The sequence below is a fragment of the Stegostoma tigrinum genome, chromosome 16, assembly GCF_030684315.1.
Source record: "Stegostoma tigrinum isolate sSteTig4 chromosome 16, sSteTig4.hap1, whole genome shotgun sequence".
Lineage (NCBI taxonomy): Eukaryota > Metazoa > Chordata > Chondrichthyes > Orectolobiformes > Stegostomatidae > Stegostoma > Stegostoma tigrinum.
In genome coordinates, this window is record NC_081369.1 from 37,056,845 (window position 1) to 37,076,516 (window position 19,672).

Below are 19,672 nucleotides of genomic sequence, written 5' to 3' on the forward strand. Positions count from 1 at the left end.
TAAATTGCACCGTGTACCTGCAACTGTAACCTTGTCACCAGTCCTCCTCCCCTGTGTGACACCCTACACCAAACCAGATATCTGTTTTGACCCCACCGATGTCGTTTGTATTCTGTTAGTTTCATTTTCCTTCCATTTAGATAATAATCCCTTACTATGGTGCCCCCTCACATTTTGTGTTTGTCCCCAGTTTGCATTTCTTTCCAATTGACATTTATCTGTTCAAGCCTAAAGTTCAAGTATAAACTTATTTTCTCAGATTGAGAGTCTTTAGATTTCTTTACCACAGAAACCAGTGGAAGCTGGGTCATTGAATACATTCAAGGCTAAGTTGGACAGATTTTTAATTGACAATGTAGATAATGGAACAGGCAGAATAGTGAATTTGTACCCACAACCAGGCAACCATGATCTTATCAATTGGTGGAACAGGTTTGATTGACAGACCGGTTTACTCATGTTCCTATTTTTTAATGATCCCTTATCGAGTCCATTTATTTCATCGTCAAACAAAAACAGCTCATGAAGACTTCCAAAGACATGTAACATCTCCGTTTCATAACTTAGATCAAGTTTATTTTATGATTTATTCAGCATTTATGAACAAGTGCAAAGTGTCTTTAGATTACATTAGATTCCCTACAGTGCGGAAACAGGCCCTTCAGCCCAACAAGTCCACACCGTCCCTTAAGCATCCCACCCAGACCCATCTCCCTATAACCCACACACCCCTGAACACTATGGACAATTGAGCATGGCCGATCCACCTAACCTGCATATCTTTGGACGGCGGGAGGAAACCGGAAACCTGCGCAGACACGGGGAGAATGTGCAGACTCCACACAGACAGTTGCCCAAGGCTGGAATTGAACCTGGGTCCCTGGTGCTGTGAGGCGGCAGTGCTAACCACTGAGCCACCATGCCGCCCAAATGTGTCTTTATATGTGTCTTTTTAACTTGATCCACAAAGGATGTGAAGCTGACCGGTTTGTGGTTGCCATGTGTATTTACCGTGATTATTACATTACCCTTATTACATACATCTCTAATTTCCTGATTTATACCATGCCCTAGATCACCATTATTGTTTGATAGCTTATCAACAATCTTTATTGATGTCCACTGCCCCTTGCCATTTCTTAGTCCTATCACAAAATTATACATTTTTTCTTCTAATCTAAGAAACATTTTTATTAGTGTATTAATCCCACCATTTTTATTATCCTCACTACTAAACTGCCTTTCCTTTTTTGCCTGTTGTTCCAAAATGTCAAATATTTAGTTATATAGCCTTAATCACCCTACAGCCGCATCACTGTAATGGTATTTAAATCATATCCGTTTGCGTATGTTTGTGCCAACAATTCACAGGTGTTTTATGTGCTTAATTTATTAAAATGTTCCAAAGAAACGCTCACCAAATTATTAATAAATTATTTAATATTATATTTTAACCCATTTACATTATTGCCCTTGCCAACTGTGAAATGTATTGTTGAGCAGCTGCATGCCCCATCAGGAGGCCCAGGTTTGTGTAAACTTTTAAAGCAAACAAAAACTGCATAAAATGAGACAGCACTCATGAAAGAAAGCTGCACTCTGGCTAGAGCAGATGCTAGAAGTCATTGGGGAAGAATGCCTGAACTTTTAAGCAGAGTGACTATGGTGTGTCAAAGGAGAGAAATGTTGAGTAGGTTGCGCTTCGAAATTCTCACACTGTACTGGAAGTTTAGATTTAGGATGCGGAAAGAAGGAGAAGTGTCCTCTGTCTGCAAGGCAAGTGGCTCTTTAAACAATTGCAAACGCACTGAGATCAAGTAACTGTTGCAATCAAGGCAAGTAATCTAACCCCCAAGCACCTGGAGCAGTAGCATAAGATCTTCAGCAACTTGACATGAATGTACAAGGTCAGTGATTGCATTTTTAGATTTGACAGTCTACCAATGGAACCATTAGCCTCAAACTCCGCTCAATTCACCACACAACCATCTCATGCCTATCAACAATCGCTATCAGCCAGGACTCAAACCTAATATTCTGATTTTCACCAAATCCTCATAGACCTAGCATTTTTGAAAATCTTATGTCCACATCTCACAGCATGCACACACTTCCCACTATTCAATTGTGACAATTTATAATAAAGGATATAAGAACAGAACGTTTAGAAATGCACATTATAATCAAGCAGAGTCAGGATGACTTCATGAAGGGGCAATCGTGCCTGATAAATATACTCGAAGTAGGATAGAATAAAGTTGCTGCAGTGTGGAAACAAGCTATTTGGTCCATCGATTTTTCACACCAAACATCCGAAGAGCATCTCACCTACACCCAAGCCCCTGTCCATTCCCAATAACCCTGCATTTCCCATGGCTAACTCACCTGGCCTGCACATGCCTGGACACTCTGGACAATTTAGGATGGCCAATCCACCAAACCTGTACATCTTTGGACAGTGGGAAGAAACTGCAGCACCTGGAGGAAACCCATGTGGACATGGGGAGAATTGGAACATTCCACACCGTTGCCTGAGGGTGGGTCTCTAGCGCTGTGAGGCAGCAGTGCTAACCACTGAGCCACTGTGCTGTTGCTGTTTGAGGAGGCATGAAGCAGGATAGATAAAAGGAAGCAGTACATATAATATATTTGGATTTTCAGAAGGTGTTTGATAGGGTGCCTCACATTAGGCTACATAACAAGGTAAGAGGCATGGTATTGGAAGTAGCACATGAGCATGGAGAGAGGATTGGCTAATTACTAGAAGACAGAGAGTTGGGATAATGGGACGTTTTCAGGACTGCAGCTTATGACTAGTGGAGTGTCAAGGGATTAGTACCTAGGCCCACAATTATTTATATGACTTGGATGAGAAAAGTGAATATACTATAGCCAAGTTTGTGGATTACATAAAAATAGATTGGAAGGTGAGGGTGGGGATGATGCAAGGAGTCTGCAGAGGGACATTTGTTAAATGCGGGAGCAAAAACTTGGTAGATGTAATCAAATGTGAGGAAACGCGTGGTTATGCAGTTTGGTATGAAGAATAAAGATACAGAGCATTATTGAAATGCAGAAAGCTGCAGAGCACAGGGATTTTGGAGTCATTGTCCATGAATCCCAAAAAAACCAACATCCAAGTTTAGTAGTTGATAGAGTAGGCAAATAAAATGTTGGCTTTTATTTCAAAGGGAATGGAGTATAAAGCTGAAGAAGGCAGTAATCAGACAACAGTTTAAATACTGTGTTTGTTTTTTAGTCCTTAACTTAAGATAGATGTGCTGGCATTGGAGGCAGCCCAAAGAATGTTCAGTAGGCTTACAACTCACTCAGAGGTAGTAAGAACTGCGGAGTCAGAACTCAGATAGTAAGAACTTGTGGAGTCAGAGGTAACACACTGTGGAGCTGGAGGAACACAGTAGGCCAGGCAGCATCAGAGGAGCAGGAATACTGATATTTCGGGTCGGGACCCTTCTTCAGAAATTTCTGACCCAAACAACAGCTTTCCTGCTTCTCTGATGCTGATGTCCTGCTGTGTTCCTCCAGCTCCACACTGTGTTATCACTAGGCTTATACTAGGTATAGAGGAACTGCCTTATGAGGAGATGTCGAGTAGATTGGGCCTGTGTTTGTTGGGCAACAAAAGAAGTGGAGGCAACCTTATTGAAATATACAAGATTCTTAGACAACTTGATGGGTAGATGTGGAAAGGTTGTTTCCCCTTATTTTTGCGTCTAGGTCCAGAGGCCGTAATCTAAAAAGAAGGAGTTGAACTTTAAGATCAAGATGAGAAGAAATTTCTTCTCTGAGGGTTGTGAATCTGTGGAAATTTTTAGTACAGAGCGCAGTTCAGGTGGGTCATCAAGTACATTCAAGAAGAGATAACAGGAAAATGGAGTTGAGGATTATTTGATCTGTCATGATTTTACTAAATAGAGAAGCAGTCTTGATGGGCTGAATGGCCTACTTCTGCTCCAGTATCTTGTGGTCTTGTGTGTAGCATAATGGCATTCATCTTCGCATCACTCTCATTCTGAGATATTGCAGCAAGAAGTTGGGTTTACATAGTTAGAGCTGCTAGTTTTTCCGTCCAGCCCAGATACTGTGTCTGATGTGAACTCTGCTTAAAAGGCAATAAGCAGAAAAGGTTCACCAGGGGAAATGCAAGGTGTTGACTTTTACATGTATTTTGTTTCATTCATTTGTGGGATGTGAGTGTCACTGGCTGGGCCAGTTTGCAGCAGCTTTGAGAAGATAGTGATGCACTACCAACTTGCAGTCCGTGTGCTCTGGGTATGCCCTCAATGCTATTAGGGAAGGAATTAGAGGATTTTGATCCAATTATGCTGAAGGTACACCAGTATATTTTCAAGTTAGAATGGTCAGTGTCTTGGAGCGGAACTTGGAGATAAAGTTCCCATGTATTTGCTGTCCTTGTCTTTCCTGATGTTAGTGATCATGGGTTTGGAAGGTGTTGTCTAAGGATATTTGCTGAATTTCTGCAGTGTATCTTGGAGAGGATCAACACTGCTGCTATTGAGCATTGGTTGTGAAGAGAGTGGATGTTTGTGGATGTGGTACTGAATTGTCCTGGATGATGTCAAGGTTCTTCACTATTTTTGGAACTACACTCATCAATCACATCCACCCAAGAACTTTGTAGACAGTGAACAGGCTTTGGGGAGTCAGGAGGTGAGTTACTTCCACAGTATTTTGAGCCTCTGACCTGCTCCTAAAGTGACTCTATTTATATGGTGAGCCTAGTCTGGTTTCTGGTTAGTTATATCCCCGAGGTATAGGATTTCAATGGTTATGGCATTGAATGTCAAGGGTGATGATTAGATTGTTTCTTATTGGAGATGGTCAATGCTTGGCATTTGTGTGGAATAAATGTAACTTGCCACTTGTCAACCCAAGTGCATTTTGCCCAAGTATTACAGTCATATAGCACCCTCCAGTTCAACTTGCTGACCAGGTTTCCCAAACTGACCCATATCCCTCTAAACCTTTCCTTTTCATGTTCTTGTCCAAATGTCTTTTAAATATTGCTGTTATACTGGCCTATACAACCACTTCCGCTGGCAGTTTGTTCCATATATGCACTACCCTCTGTGTGAAAAGTTGCCCCTCAGGTCTCTTTTAATTCTTTCCCATCTCACCTTTAAACCTATGCTACCTAGTTTTGCACTCCATGACCCTGGGAAAAAGACCTTGACTATTCACCTTACCTATGCCTCACATGATTTTATAAACCTGTATAAAGTCACCCCTCGAACCCTTCTACACTGCAGGGAAAATGTCTCAGCTTATCCAGGCTCTCTTGTTATAATTCAAACACTCCAATATTGGCAACAACCTTGTAAATCTTTTCTTCACCCTCTCTAGTTTAATAATATGCTTCCTATAGCAGTACAACCGGAATTATATGCAGTACTCCACAAATGGCCTCACCATTGACCTGTACAGCTGCAACATGATGTCATAACCCCAATACTCAGTGCTCTGATCGATGAAGGCAAGCGTGCAAATGCCTTCTTACATGGACATAGACTGCTTCATTATCTGAGGCATCATAAATGGTGCTGAATAGTATGCAGTCAGTGGCGAATATCTCCACTTCCAACATTGTAATGAAAGGAAGATCATTGATGAAGCAGCTGAAGACGGTTGGATCTTGGATTCTAGTCTGAGGAACTCTTGCAGAGTTGCCCTGGACTTGTAATGACAGAACTCCGCAACCACAACTACTATTACTTGTGCCAAATATGTCTCCAACCAGTGGAGAGCCTTTCCCGTGATTCTGATTGACTCTAGTTTGCTAGGGCAGTTTGATGCCAGACTTGGTCAAATACAGCCTTGATGTCAAGGGTTGTCACTCGCATCCCTTCTCTGGAACTCACCTTTTTGTCCAAGTTTGAACCAGGGGTATAATGAACTCAGAAGCTTAGAATAATTGTTTTTTATGGTAAGTTTCATTTCAACATTATAGCCAAGAAATCATGATGATCTGCAATAGTAGGAAGATTTATTTTATACACTGTTATTCATGTCTTGAATCAGGCAGGAAAAGACTTGTAGAGATTAGAAAAAATTCTATTGTAAATTTATTGCACAGCACAAACCATCAGTTTCCATCTTCGGCTTCTAGACTCTCTCAATGCAGAAGCCAATAGCCAACTAGAAAAGAAACCAGCTATTTTTCTCAATTAAACCAAATTAAAATGAAAACAAAGAACTGCCTCCTAGGTGCTTTGTTACATTAACCAGTAAACCAAAGAAAATCTAAAGGAACCACAGAAAATGGTGCTAGAGGGAGAAATAATGTACCCTGACTCTTTGGTGCCCATTTATTCTGAAAAACTTCTAGGGTGCCGCTGGTTACCTCATGCTCCCTCTCCAGAGACAGAGCTTGCAGTGTCCAACAATATGCACAAAGCTTTTAGAGAAAGGCGGGCAGAATAGGGGTTGGAGTGCATTATTTGTCCCTCCAATTTCATTTTAACTTATTAGATGAAGTAGCCCAAAGTTTGATATCAGACTCCTGGAAATTCAAATATATTGCTTCCACTATTTCCTGTTTATCTACCTTGTTTGTTACCTCCTCAAAAATTCTGATAATTTTTTCAGGCATGATTTCCCACTCGTTAAGCCGTGCTGACACTGCTTGATTGTATTGTGTATTTGTAAATGTTCTGCTGGTACATTCTTCAGAATAGAGTCGTAACATTTTCCTGTAATAGATATTAAGCCAACTGGCTGGTAATTCTTTGTCACCTTCTCTTTTCAAGTAAAGGTGTTACATTTGCAGATTTCAATCTATCTTCAGAATCCAAGGATTTGTGGAAGATTACTACTGTTCCTGTCCATCCACTATCTCTGTAACTACTTCCTTTAAAATTTAGGATGCATGCTCATCAAATCCAAGGAACGCCAGGTCTTTAGCCCCAGCATTCAGTCTAGTTTTTCCTGTAATGATAATTATTGTATTATTTCCTTTTCTATTGAATAATTTTGGAATGCTAGCAGTGTCGTCTACCGTGAAGGCTTATGCAAATTATCTGTTGAACTCTTTTGCCATTTTATGATTTACAATCAAGATTTTTCCTCAACTTCATTCTCTAAGGGACCTCTGTCTACTTCGGTGTCTCAGTTCTTTTCTATATATTCAAAGAAGCTCTCACTTATCTGTCTTAATATGACTTACAAGGTTAGACTCAAAGTTTATTTTCTACTTCCTATTTTTTTTGATGGTCCAGTGTTGGTTTTTAAAGTTTTCACAATTCTCTGGCTTACCATGACAATTTGCCACATTGTATATTTTGTTTTCAATTTTCATGGTACTCTTAACTAATAAGGGTTAACCCCCATGGTTAATTCATTCCCTTTGTAGAATCTTTCTTCCTCACTGGAGTATGTCTTCACTGTGAGTGTTATAGACTAGACCAAACCCCTCAAAATATATCAAGGAGATAGCCTTGATCCTGACTTGTATCTTATTTGAAGGCAAGTGTAAGGTGCTGTGTTCCAGATCTGATTTGATTGGTCAAACTATCAAGCTGTAAGCAAAATGCACTTAATTCTTTAACATCACAGTTAAAGTACAATAAAAAAAATAGAATTCGCACAACTTTAGCTCTACCCGAATACTTAAATAAAATAATGTATCATTTGATTATGACTGGTCAATGTTCCAATATCGCAGCATCCCATAAATATACTCTTGGCAAAGGCAAATTCAGCAAGGCAGATTTTCCCTCACATGCTCTCTCCTCCAGCCCAGGAAAAAGAACACCAACAGAATGAATCCGGCAGCAGACAGCACTTAAGCTTTTGCAGCAGCAAGGACACAACAGTATCTAGCAGCTTCAACTCCTAAAACTCCAACTTGAACAACTTAAAGCAAAACTAAAACCCTGGGTCTGTGAGCCTGATTCCACTCAATCATGCCTCTTTTGTCTCACTGGAAAAAAAAATCAAAATGTTTTGCTTTCCATGGGGCAGACACTTCACCACTAGGTTTACAATGCCCGTCTTCAAGTGAGCCAAGTGTGGGGAAAAAAAAACCTCTTCAAGGCATATATCATAACACTTCTCCCCTTAATAAAAATGAACCATTATATAATACTGAGATTGCTTCATTTTTAAAGACTTTAATCTCCTGTTATTGGTATGCTACATTGTGTAGATACACATTACCTTAAACCTCAGCATGTAAACATTCAGTGCTACAGTCCACAAGAGTACACGAACATCAACTTGCAACAAAAAGAAATGACCAATACTCACTCATCTCCATCCATATGGATAAGGAAAAACAGCAGTTTGATTGGGACACTAGTATCTTTGGACAGGCTAAGCAGAGACAAGCCTGGGGATTCCTAGAGGCGTGGTTCTCCACTGAGAAGGCCATCAACAAACACAGAGAGCTAGACCCTATATATACTCCACTGCAGAGGAAAACAGAAGTGAGGTAACCCAGCTCAACAGACACTAGTTTAAATAACAGGCGGAAAAACACAACAGCGCTTTATCGGAGGCTGCACTGATGACGTTACCCAGCAGGGTAATGAAGCGGCTGCAGAACAATGAACTAGCTTGGTGAGCCAGCCAACCAACCACAACATCAACTAACCTTTCTGAACTAAATATATCTACTTTGTCCTCCACCTGTTCTTATTTTTGTCAACAATTTGATCAAACATAGTTCCTGATAATTGAATTTCAACTTCCTTACCTTCATTCTTTGATTTCTCCTCCTGTTTTATCCAGTGGATTTGTGACTTTCTTACCATGCAATCAGGAAGATTCCGAGGATATACTTGTTGTAGCACCTCAGTTTTCTGATTTTCCACTGGCTTTTCAACTACTGTAGGCATCACACCCACGTGTATTGTTACTGAGGATAAATTGTGTTTCTGGAACGGAATTTCTCTATTACTCCTCCCACCGCTTTTGACCAGACTCTCCAGCCTCACCTTATATAATGGAACGCCATGATTTCCATATATTACCACCTTTTCTGACATTACTCCTTCTGAATTACATATCTCCTCATCTGTAACTGTTAAAGATTGACCTGCTTCCATGCCTCTTAAAATCTTCTTTCCCTGATGCTCCTGGCATAGATGAGTAAGCCATACCCTTGCAAGTAAATTATTTAAAGAGATTTGACACTTCTGTCTCAATCAACCCATGTCGGATTGTTTTCAGTTTCCTCAGTGCTTTCCTTTACAACTTTTTTACCACATTTGTTTTCTCCCAGTGCTTTTTATTTTCAAACCACCAGCTCTGCGACTTCATGTGGCCTACTTTATTACAGTTAAAATGCCCATGTCAGAAGCCAAATTTGATTTAAGAACCAACTCCTAAACGTCAGCCTTTTCCACTGGTAATCTTGGAGTTTTAACTCTCAGCTCTTCCACATGAGTTCTCACTACTTCAGGAAGTAAATTTTTGAACTCGTCCAAAATAATCACGTAAGAGCATCATATGTTTGATCTATTTTCAGTGCCGTTATTGACCTATCAAAGTTACTTTGTTTGACCCTTTTGAACTCAATGTACACTTAATCAGGTTCCCTCCTTATATTTTTAAAACATTGCCTGAATGCTTCTATCACCAACTCATATGCACTTAAGGCAGTTTTCCACCTTATTATAATTCCCAGCTACCTCTTCTGATAGTGGTGCAAACACCTCACGAGCTCGACCTACCAAATTTGTTTGGATCAACAATACCCACATGGTGGTGGCCATTTCATTTGTTTAGCCACTTTCTCAAATGACATGAAACAAGTTTCTCTATCCTTCTCGTTGAACATAAATAATGCATGCTCGTATTTAAACAGATCTCCGTCAGGCCTTTTGCTACATTGAATTTGCTCTTCATTACTGTCCTCATCACTGTGCTCAGCTTTTAAATCTACCTCTGCTATTTCAAGTCGACTTTCACTTTCCAGTTCCAACTTCCAAAGTTAAAAAGTTCTCTCTTTATCCCTTCTGTTTGGGTTAGTCTTTCTTTTTTTCTTCTGGTTTCAATCACAACTTGTGACATTTCCTCATCTCATTCAAGCTGTTTTATTTGTAATTGAATTTGAACTATTTTCAATGATTCCGATTATACTTCTGGCAGTTGTAAATGCTGAGCTGTCACTGTAATTACTTCCCCTTTCCTAATTGTCAAAGGCAACCCCACCTCCAGCTCATTTGTCAAATCTGAAAGATTTGCCTTACTCACCTTCTGTAAACCACCCCAAGTGACTTCTTCTAAACCCAAGAAACTCTTAGCAACCGAAAGAGTCATTATTACATGAGGCACTCCTTAAAGAGAATACCAATTCTCATCTCTAACTTTCTTTAAGTCTAATAATCCTAAACCTAATAGATTTAGAAATTTTGATCCCAGACAATGCCCTCAATTTCTTTTGGACCAGACTTTTATTTAAAGGCAAGTATAATATGCTGCTTTCCAGATCGAAGGGCCAAATGGCCTACTCCAGCACCTATTGTCTATTGCCAGATGTGATTTGATTGGTGAAACCACAAGGCTTTAAGCAAAACACACTTTATTCTTATGCCACATTTAAAATACAAACAAAAAAAGGCAGACCTAACTCTGTCAAAATACTTAATAAAATAATGTGTTACTGAACTAGTACTCATCAACTGTTGCAATATAGCAGCATCTCAAAAACACACCCTTGCCAAAAGCAGATTCAGCATTTCTCACATTTCCTCCAGTCTAGGAGAAGGTACTCTGACAAATGAATCTCGCAGCAAAGAGAGCACTCAAGTTTCTGCAGCAGCAGCGAGAGAGTTGTACCTAGTGGCTTTGGCTCTAAAACCCCAACTTCAAGAATTGCAAGCAAAACCAAAACCCTGGGTCTGTAAGAGCCTGACTCTGCCCATGCTTCTTCTGTCTAATTGAAAGAAAAACTATTTCCTCTGCTTTCAATTGAGCAGACACCTCGGTACCAGATTTACAACAGCCCTCTTCAAGAGAATCAGGGCAAAACAAACCCCTCTTGAAAGCACATATTATCATATGAGCCATGAATTATTTTCTTCAACGTCTGCCATTGTTCCTCAACCACATTTTTTGCTAAACCCCTTTTCCACTCCACCAGCTCTGCCCTCAGTCTTCTATAATTCATCTTATTTAGGCTTTGCATGGTTGTCTCCAACTAAAGGTCCTCCCTCTTAAACTACATGCTACTAACCTGTCCTGAATACACTTTATGCAATCTTTCTCATGGCTTCTTCTGAATCTAAATATTCCAATTTACAAGGAGACTACAATCATCAGCAATTAGTCTTATTACATGCCTACTTTTTCTCCTGATTTCTGTCCCACCCTCCTTCTACTGTTCGTGGTGCCTATTGACGACTCCTGCAGTATCTTGTTTCCCTTTTTATTACTTAAATCCATCCATCAAATATATTCTACTTTTTCTGATTCAATATCATTTCATGCTATCATTCTTCTTTCATCCTTTACCAACAGTGATACTGCATCACCCTTTCCTTCTTGCCTGCCCTCTGAAAAGTCACCTACCTCTATATTCCATTCACAGCTTTGATCCCCTTGTAACTGTGTCTCTGTAGTAGCTGTAGGATCATACCTATTGACCTTTGTTTGAACTGTTAGTTAATTTATTTCATTCAGAATATAATGTGCATTTAAGTCAAGGCATTTGCCTTTTTACCAATTTCCCCTCTTTGACCCTATTTAATGCTATTTTTCTATGTTTCTATGTATTTTTCAACAGTATTCATGCCTTCTCATGCAATTCTGGATATTATTGTCCAAAATAGCTCCTCTGTAAAACTGTCAAATCCTGAGGACAGAAGTCAATAAGATGGTTCGAACAGTTGAAGGCTCTGTCAACTGATTTGATAGGGGGGGATGGCCTTGTTGATGACACAGGATGAAATGGCACAGGTACCCCTAACTGTCAACAAGACATCAGCTACCTTAATTTGACTGCTCCCCTCTGAACCTGCTGTAACCTGTCTCTTTCTGAACTTGCAGCATACTATTCTCTCTCATTGGGGACTCCATAGTTAGGGGGACAGATAGGAGGTTCTGTGGGGATGAGAGAGACTCACGGTTGGTGTGTTGCCTCCCAGGTGTCAGGGTGCGTGATGTCTCTGATCGTGTTTTTGGGATCCTTAAGGGGGAGGGGGAGCAGTCCCAAGTCGTGGTCCACATTGGCACCAACGATATAGCTAAGACGAGATGGGGATTGAAGGCAGAAATTCAGGGAGCTAGGATGGAAGCTGAGAGCTAGGACGAACAGAGTTGTTGTCTCTGGTTTGTTGCCCGTGCCACGTGCTAGTGAGGCGAGGAATAGGGAGAGAGAGGAGTTGAACACGGAGCTACAGGGATGGTGCAGGAGGGAGGGTTTTGGATTCTTGGATAATTGGGGCTCTTTCTGGGGTAGGTGGGACCTCTACAAGCAAGATGGTCTTTACCTGAACCAGAGGGGTACTGATATCCTGGGGGGGAAATTTGCTAAGGCTATTCGTGTGGGTTTAAACTAATTCAGCAGGGGGATGGGAACCAAAATTGTAGTTCGAGTATAGAAAAGGTTGAGAGTAGGGAGGTCCGAAATAAAGTTTCAGGGACGCAAGATGGCACCAGCAATCAAGAAGTTGGTTTGAAGTGTGTCTACTTCAACGCCAGGAGCGTCTGGAATAAGGTGGGTGAACTTGCAGCATGGGTTAGTACCTGGGACTTCGATGTTGTGGCCATTTCGGAGACATGGATAGAGCAGGGACAGGAATGGTTGTTGCAGGTTCTGGGATTTCGATGTTTCAGTAAGAACAGAGAAGATGGTAAAAGGCGGGGGGCGGAGGGGAAGGTGTGGCATTGTTGGTCAAGGACAGTATTACAGTTGCGAAAGGATGTTTGGGGACTCATCAACTGAGGTAGTATAGCCTGAGGTTAGAAACAGGAAAGGAGAGGTCACCCTGTTGGGAATTTTCTACAGGCCTCCGAATACTTCCAGAGATGTAGAGGAAAGGATAGCAAAGCTGATTCTCGATAGGAGTGAGAGAGACAGGGTAGTTGCCATGGCGGACTTCAACTTTCCAAATATTGACTGGGAACACTATAGTTTGAGTACTATAGATGGGTCAGTTTTTGTCCAGTGTGTGCACGAGGGCTTCCTGACACAGTATGTAGATAGGCCAACAAGGGGCGAAGTCACATTAGATTTGGTACTGGGTAATGAGCCCGGCCAGGTGTTAGATTTGGAAGTAGGTGAGCACTTTGGTGATAGCAATCACAATTCTGTTATGTTTACTTTAGTGATGGAAAGGAATAGGTGTATACCACTGGGCAAGAGTTATAGCTGGGGGAAAGGCAATTACGATGAGATTAGGCAAGATTTAGGGAGCATAGGATGGGGAAGGAAACTGCAGGGGATGGGCTCATTAGAAATGTGGAGCTTATTCAAGGAAAAGCTCCTGTGTGTCCTAGATAAGTATGTACCTGTCAGGCATGGAGGAAGCTGTAGAGCGCGGGAGCCGTGGTTTACGAAGGAGGTGGAATCTCTGGTCAAGAGGAGGAAGGAGGCTTTTGTTAGGATGAGATGTGAAAGCTCATTTAGGGTGCTTGAGGGCTACGAGGTAGCCAGGAAAGACCTAAAGAGAGAGCTCAGAAGAGCCAGGAGGGGACATGAGAAGTTGTTGGCGGATAGGATCAGGGGAAACGCTAAGGCTTTCTATAGGTATTTAAGGAATAAAAGAATGACGAAAGTAAGATTAGGGCCAATCAAGGATAGTAGTGGTAAGTTGTGTGTGGAGTCAGAGGAGATAGGGGAGCACTAAATGAATATTTTTCAACAGTGTTCACTCTAGAAAACAACAACGTTGTCAAGGAGAATACAGAGATACAGGCTACTAGACTAGGTGGGATTGAGGTTCACAAGCAAGAGGTATTAGAAATCCTACAGAGGGTGAAGATCGATAAGTCCCCTGGGCCGGATGGGATTTATCCTAGGATCCTCTGGGAAGCCAGGGAGGAGATTGCTGAGCCTTTTACATTGATCTTTAACTCGTCATTGTGTCAGATGACTGGAGGATAGCAAATGTGGTTCCCCTGTTCAAGAAGGGGAGTAGAGACAACAATTATAGACCAGTGAGCCTTACCTCAGTTGTTGGTAAAGTGTTGGAAAAGGGTATAAGGGATAGGATTTATAATCATCTAGAAAAGAATAAATTGATTGGGATAGTCAGCACGGTTTTGTGAAGGGAAGGTCGTGCCTCACAAACCTTATTGATTTCTTTGAGAAGGTGACCAAACAGGTAGATGAGAGTAAACCGGTTGATGTGGTGTTTATGGATTTCAGCAAGGCGTTCGATAAGGTTCCCCACAATAGGCTATTGTACAAAATGCGGAGGAATGGGATTGTGGGAGATATAGCAGTTTGGATCGGAAATTGGCTTGCTGAAAGAAGACAGAGGATGGTAGTTGATGGGAAATGCTCATCCTGGAGACCAGTTACTAGTGGTGTACCACAAGGGTCGGTGTTGGGTCCACTGCTGTTTTCATTTTTATAAATGACCTGGATGAGGGTGTAGAAGGATGGGTTAGTAAATTTGCAGACGACACTAAGGCCGGTGGAGTTGTGGATAGTGACGAAGGATGCTGTAGGTTGCAGAGAGACATAGATAAGCTGCAGAGCTGGGCTGAGAGGTAGCAAATGGAGTTTAATGCGGACAAGTGTGAGGTGATGCACTTTGGTAGAAGTAACCGGAAGGCAAAGTACTGGGCTAATGGTAAGAATCTTGGTAGTGCAGATGAGCAGAGAGTTCTCGGTGTCCATGTACACAGATCCTTGAAAGTTGCCACCCAGGTTGACAGGGCTGTTAAGAAGGCATAGAGTTTTCTCTTTTATTAATAGAGGGATCGAGTTCCGGAACCAAGAGGTTATGGTGAAGCTGTACAAAACTCTGGTGCGGCTGCACTTGGAGTATTTGCGTACAGTTCTGGTCACCGCATTATAAGAAGGATGTGGAAGCTTTGGAAAGGGTGCAGAGGACATTTACTGGTGTGGAGGGAAGGTCTTATGAGGAAAGGCTGAGGGACTTGAGGCTGTTTTCATTAGAGAGAAGAAGGTTGAGAGGTGACTTAATTGAAACATATAAAATAATCAGAGGGTGAGATAGGGTGGATAGGGAGAGCCTTTTTCGTAGGATGGTGACGGCGAGCATGAGGGGGCATAGCTTTAAATTGAGGGGTGAAAGATATAGGATAGATGTCAGAGGTGGTTTCTTTACTCAGAGTAGTAAGGGAATGGAACGCTTTGCCTGCAACGGTAGTAGATTTGCCACCTTTAGGTACATTTAAGTCGTCATTGGATAAGCATATGGACGTACATGGAATAGTGTAGGTTAGATGGGCTTGAGATCGGTATGACAGGTCGGCTCAACATCGAGGGCCGAAGGGCCTGTACTGTGCAGTACTGTTCATCTAACCTTACTTTGTTATAAACCTGCTGAGGTTTTTTTTTCAAATTCAGCCCTCTTTTATAGTTTTTAATGTCCTGGCCTCTTCGAGACTGACAAAAATAGAAAAAGAATATGGAAAAAAAAGTAAAGCTCTACATTCCCCTATTCACGAAACTCCATTAGTCATGAAGCACCCAGTACTTCCATTCTCTCCTGTTGCAGTCAGCACAGTGGCAGTTCACCTCAGACTTGATATATGCACTTCCCCAACTAAATGAGGGCTACCTACAGTTTTAAAGGCTTTCATGCTTCTGTAACCGCATTGAACCAGCACTCCAAACTGTATTTAATCAAAATGTATTTGTGTTCCTCAACCAATGTTTCTATATATCTTTTACTTAGCATTTTAGTTTCCAACCTAAATATCATTTTCCTGAACTTTTAAAACATAACATGGATGATTAAGTAGTTTTTGAAAAACTTCAGTTTGTTCAACTGAACTTAATGACAATGATGCTATCTTGAGGAGAAGTATTTTATAAAAGTGGGATTTCAAAAGCAGTGTTGAAATTGGTGTAATTAAAATATTTTGACTATTTATTTAAAAGGATTTGAGTTATTTGAAATATTTGTGTGCGTAAAGTATATCTTCTGCCCTTTGCACTTTCTAACACTCATACTTTGTTCATGATGCTGCCACAAACTGTCAAAACTTCGGCTTAATCTTGATAGAATTTTATTTTCTACTTTTTTTATTATTTTCTATAATTCTGACGGCCCATTAAAGCCCATTCCTTGTGCGTCTGCAGCTTTGAAAGTTTTTGTGTTTATGCAGTTATGTAACTAACTTTCTGCCTTGATTTCAAATGTAGTTTGCCAGATTAAATCCAGAGTTCATCATAAAATTAAACAGTTAGAACATAAATTAACCATGTGATGTTTAAAAGTGAAAAGTATATTTACCAATTTGCTGATAAGGATGTTCTTCAAAAATTTCAGTAGTCATATTTTATGTAGGTCACTCACTATATACCAATCATAATAAGACTCAATTTTTAGGTAAATTGCTAAATCTTCAAAAAATGTCAATGAATATCGTGTGGAACTTTGTGCATTTTAAAACTGTTCCAAAGGGATACAGCAAAATATTCAAGCTCTGACAGGTATACAGAAAGCTGACCCCCAGTGGCAGAAACTGTTTAGGATAGAAATGTAATACTGTATCCATGTGCCTCCTGGTTTGCTGTAGTCTTGTGCCGTCCACAGTGAGCCGTCTTGTAGTCACAGTACAAGTGTGTAAACTTTCCTGTCATTTCATTACATGGCCAGCTCAGAGACAGACCCTTAAATTGAGGAGATGCCAAATCTCCTGGTCATATTGGTAAGCCAGGTCTTCTGGAATTTTCCAGGTTAGCAGCCCTAATCAAGGATCTCATAGTCAACAAGATCCACCTGGTTCCAACCACTGGAGTAAGACTTCCCTACTTTGCACTCCTTTCCCTTCAAAATAAAGGCTGACAGTCCCTTTGCTTTCCCTATTAGTTGTTGAACTAACTTCTAGTGATTTATGCACGAGGACTCCCAAATTACGCTGTCCTTTGGCTTTCTTCAGTCTTTCTCCATTTAAATAATGTTCTTTTGTTGTTCCTGCTAAAGTACCTAACCTCTCAATTTTTCACATTGTATTTGTGTTGTCAACTTTTTCTCCATGTTTAACCTGTCAATATCCTTTTGTAGACTTTGTGTCATTCTAAACACTTGCTTTTCCCCCTCACATCTGTCATCCACAAATGTGGCTACAATACATTCACTTTTATGATCCAGTCTTGGAGTCAAAACAGCATGAAAACAGACTCTTCACTCCATCTTGTCCTCACTGATCAAGTATCCCAAAATTAACTAGTCCCACTTGTCTGCATTTGGCCTATATCTCTCTGAATGTTTATTATTCATGTGCCTCTCCAAATATCTGTTAAATGTCATCATCATGCCCACCTCCACCATGTCTTCTGGCAGCTCATTCCGGACACCTTACATCCTGTGTGTGAAAATTTGGCCCTCCAGTCCCTTTTATATCTTTACCCTCTCACTTTAAACCTAGTCATAAATATTGATTCCTGCACTGATCCCCATGGCTCTCCACTAATTAAAGTTACCATTTGGAAAAATACCTCCTTATCTCTGTCTTTAAATCATGATCCAGTTCTCTATTCATTCTAATGTACCACGTCCAACACTATGGGCTCTTGTCAAGTTACCTAATATGTAGTACTTATCAAATATCTTCATAAATTCCAAATATTTGACATTCACTACTTCTGCTTTATCTATGCTGCATGTTACCTCAAGGGATTACAATACATTTGGCAGATATGATTTCTCCTTTCTCAAGTCTTACTGACTCAACTTAGATCACATTATATGTTTCTAAATGCTCTGTTAATAATACATCCTTCATAATAGATTCTATTGATCTGATACACCTTTGCACCATAGAGAAACTGTTTCTTCACTGTGGGTGGCCAATCAGGAATATGTGAGTTCACCATCTCTATAGATCACTGATCAGTCATTAATTCTGGAGGGCCACAGCATCTCCTGAACACAAATGGAATCAGTGATAGTTACTATTTTTAATTCATTTGTGGGATATGGCATTGCTGGCTGGCCAGCATTTATTGACCACCCCTAGTGGCCCTTGAGAAAATGTTGTGAGATGCCTCCTTGAACGGCTGCAGTCCATGTGCTGTGGGCAGACTCATAATCCTAGAATTCCAGGGTTTTGACCAAGCCACAGTGAAGGAATGGCGAATACCTTGGAGGGGAACTTGAAGATGGTGTTCCTATACATCTGCTGCCCTTGTCCTTCTAGCTGTAAGTGGGCTTGGGTTTGGAAGGTGCTGTCAGAGGATCTTTTGTGAATTTCTGCAGTGCATCTTGTAGATAGTACACATGGCTGCTACTGACCATCGAAGGTAAAGGGAGTGGATGCTTGTGTATGTCGTGCCAGTTAAGCAGGATGCTTTTGTCCTGGATGGTGTCAAGCTTCTTGAGTATTGTTGGAGCTGCACTCATCCAGGCTTGTGGAGAGTGTTACATCACACTCCTGACTTGAGCCTTGTAGATGCTGAACAGACTTTGAGGAGACAGGAGGTGAGTTACTCACCACAGTATTCCTAGCTTCTGACCTGTTCTTGTAGCCACTGTGTTTATGTGGTGAGTTTCTGGTTAATGATAACTCCAAGGATGTTGATACTTGGAGTTTTAGTAATGGTAACACTGTTGAATGCCAAGGGGCAGTGTTAATCTGTTGCTGGTGATTGTCATAGCTTGACATTAGTGTGGCATGAATGTTACTAGCCACTTGTCATCCCAAGCCTGGATATTGCCCAGATCTTGTTGCAGCTGCAGCAACAACAAATGGTATGGGAACATAACTTGCCGAGAAAGCTCATCGCCCTGATAAACAAAAAAACAGCAATGTGCATTCCTACTATCAAGAGATTGGCATGATTTAAAGGTGCGATGCATGTGCAGAGACTTTTGTGAGCATTGAACTCCTAATGCATGAGAACAGTTGTGTGCATAGTGGGTAAATTAGATAAATGACAGAGTGTAATACATGCAAATTATTTTTTGTTGGCAAGGGTGAATGTTTGGGATAGGAATTAAATACTGTACTAATGCACCTCCTGACTTTCTGTAGGCATTCATCTTGCAAGTAGTTCAATAAAAATACAGTATCAGCAAGTGCACTCATAATAGAAACTGGAGCCATTATGCACGTGTCAGAGGTGGGCCCTTAAAGAATGCATGCTATAAAGACCAGATAGGTAGAATGCTCACTGGTCTTATGCTTTGAATACTGTTGGAGGTTATGGTTCATTAGAGGATTTCGGTAAAGATTAATCTTGAGCACCGCAAGTAGCTTATTTGCATAAATAGTGGAATAGCACTAGTGGACAATTGAATGAATAGGGGATCAGAAAGCCTTTCTTTAGCTGTAGACATGACTGCAGAATGTTATGTTGCATCATTGATGCCAGAGCAAAGGATGTCACATAACAGCTACAGGACTTTCTTTTGGGGAAGGATAAAGATCGAAAGGATGTAGTTCACATTGACATTAACAACATAGGCAGAGAAAGAAATTAGGTTCTGAAAGTAAAATTTTGGGAGATGGAGAAGAAACTGAAATGCTGAACTTGTAAGGCAGT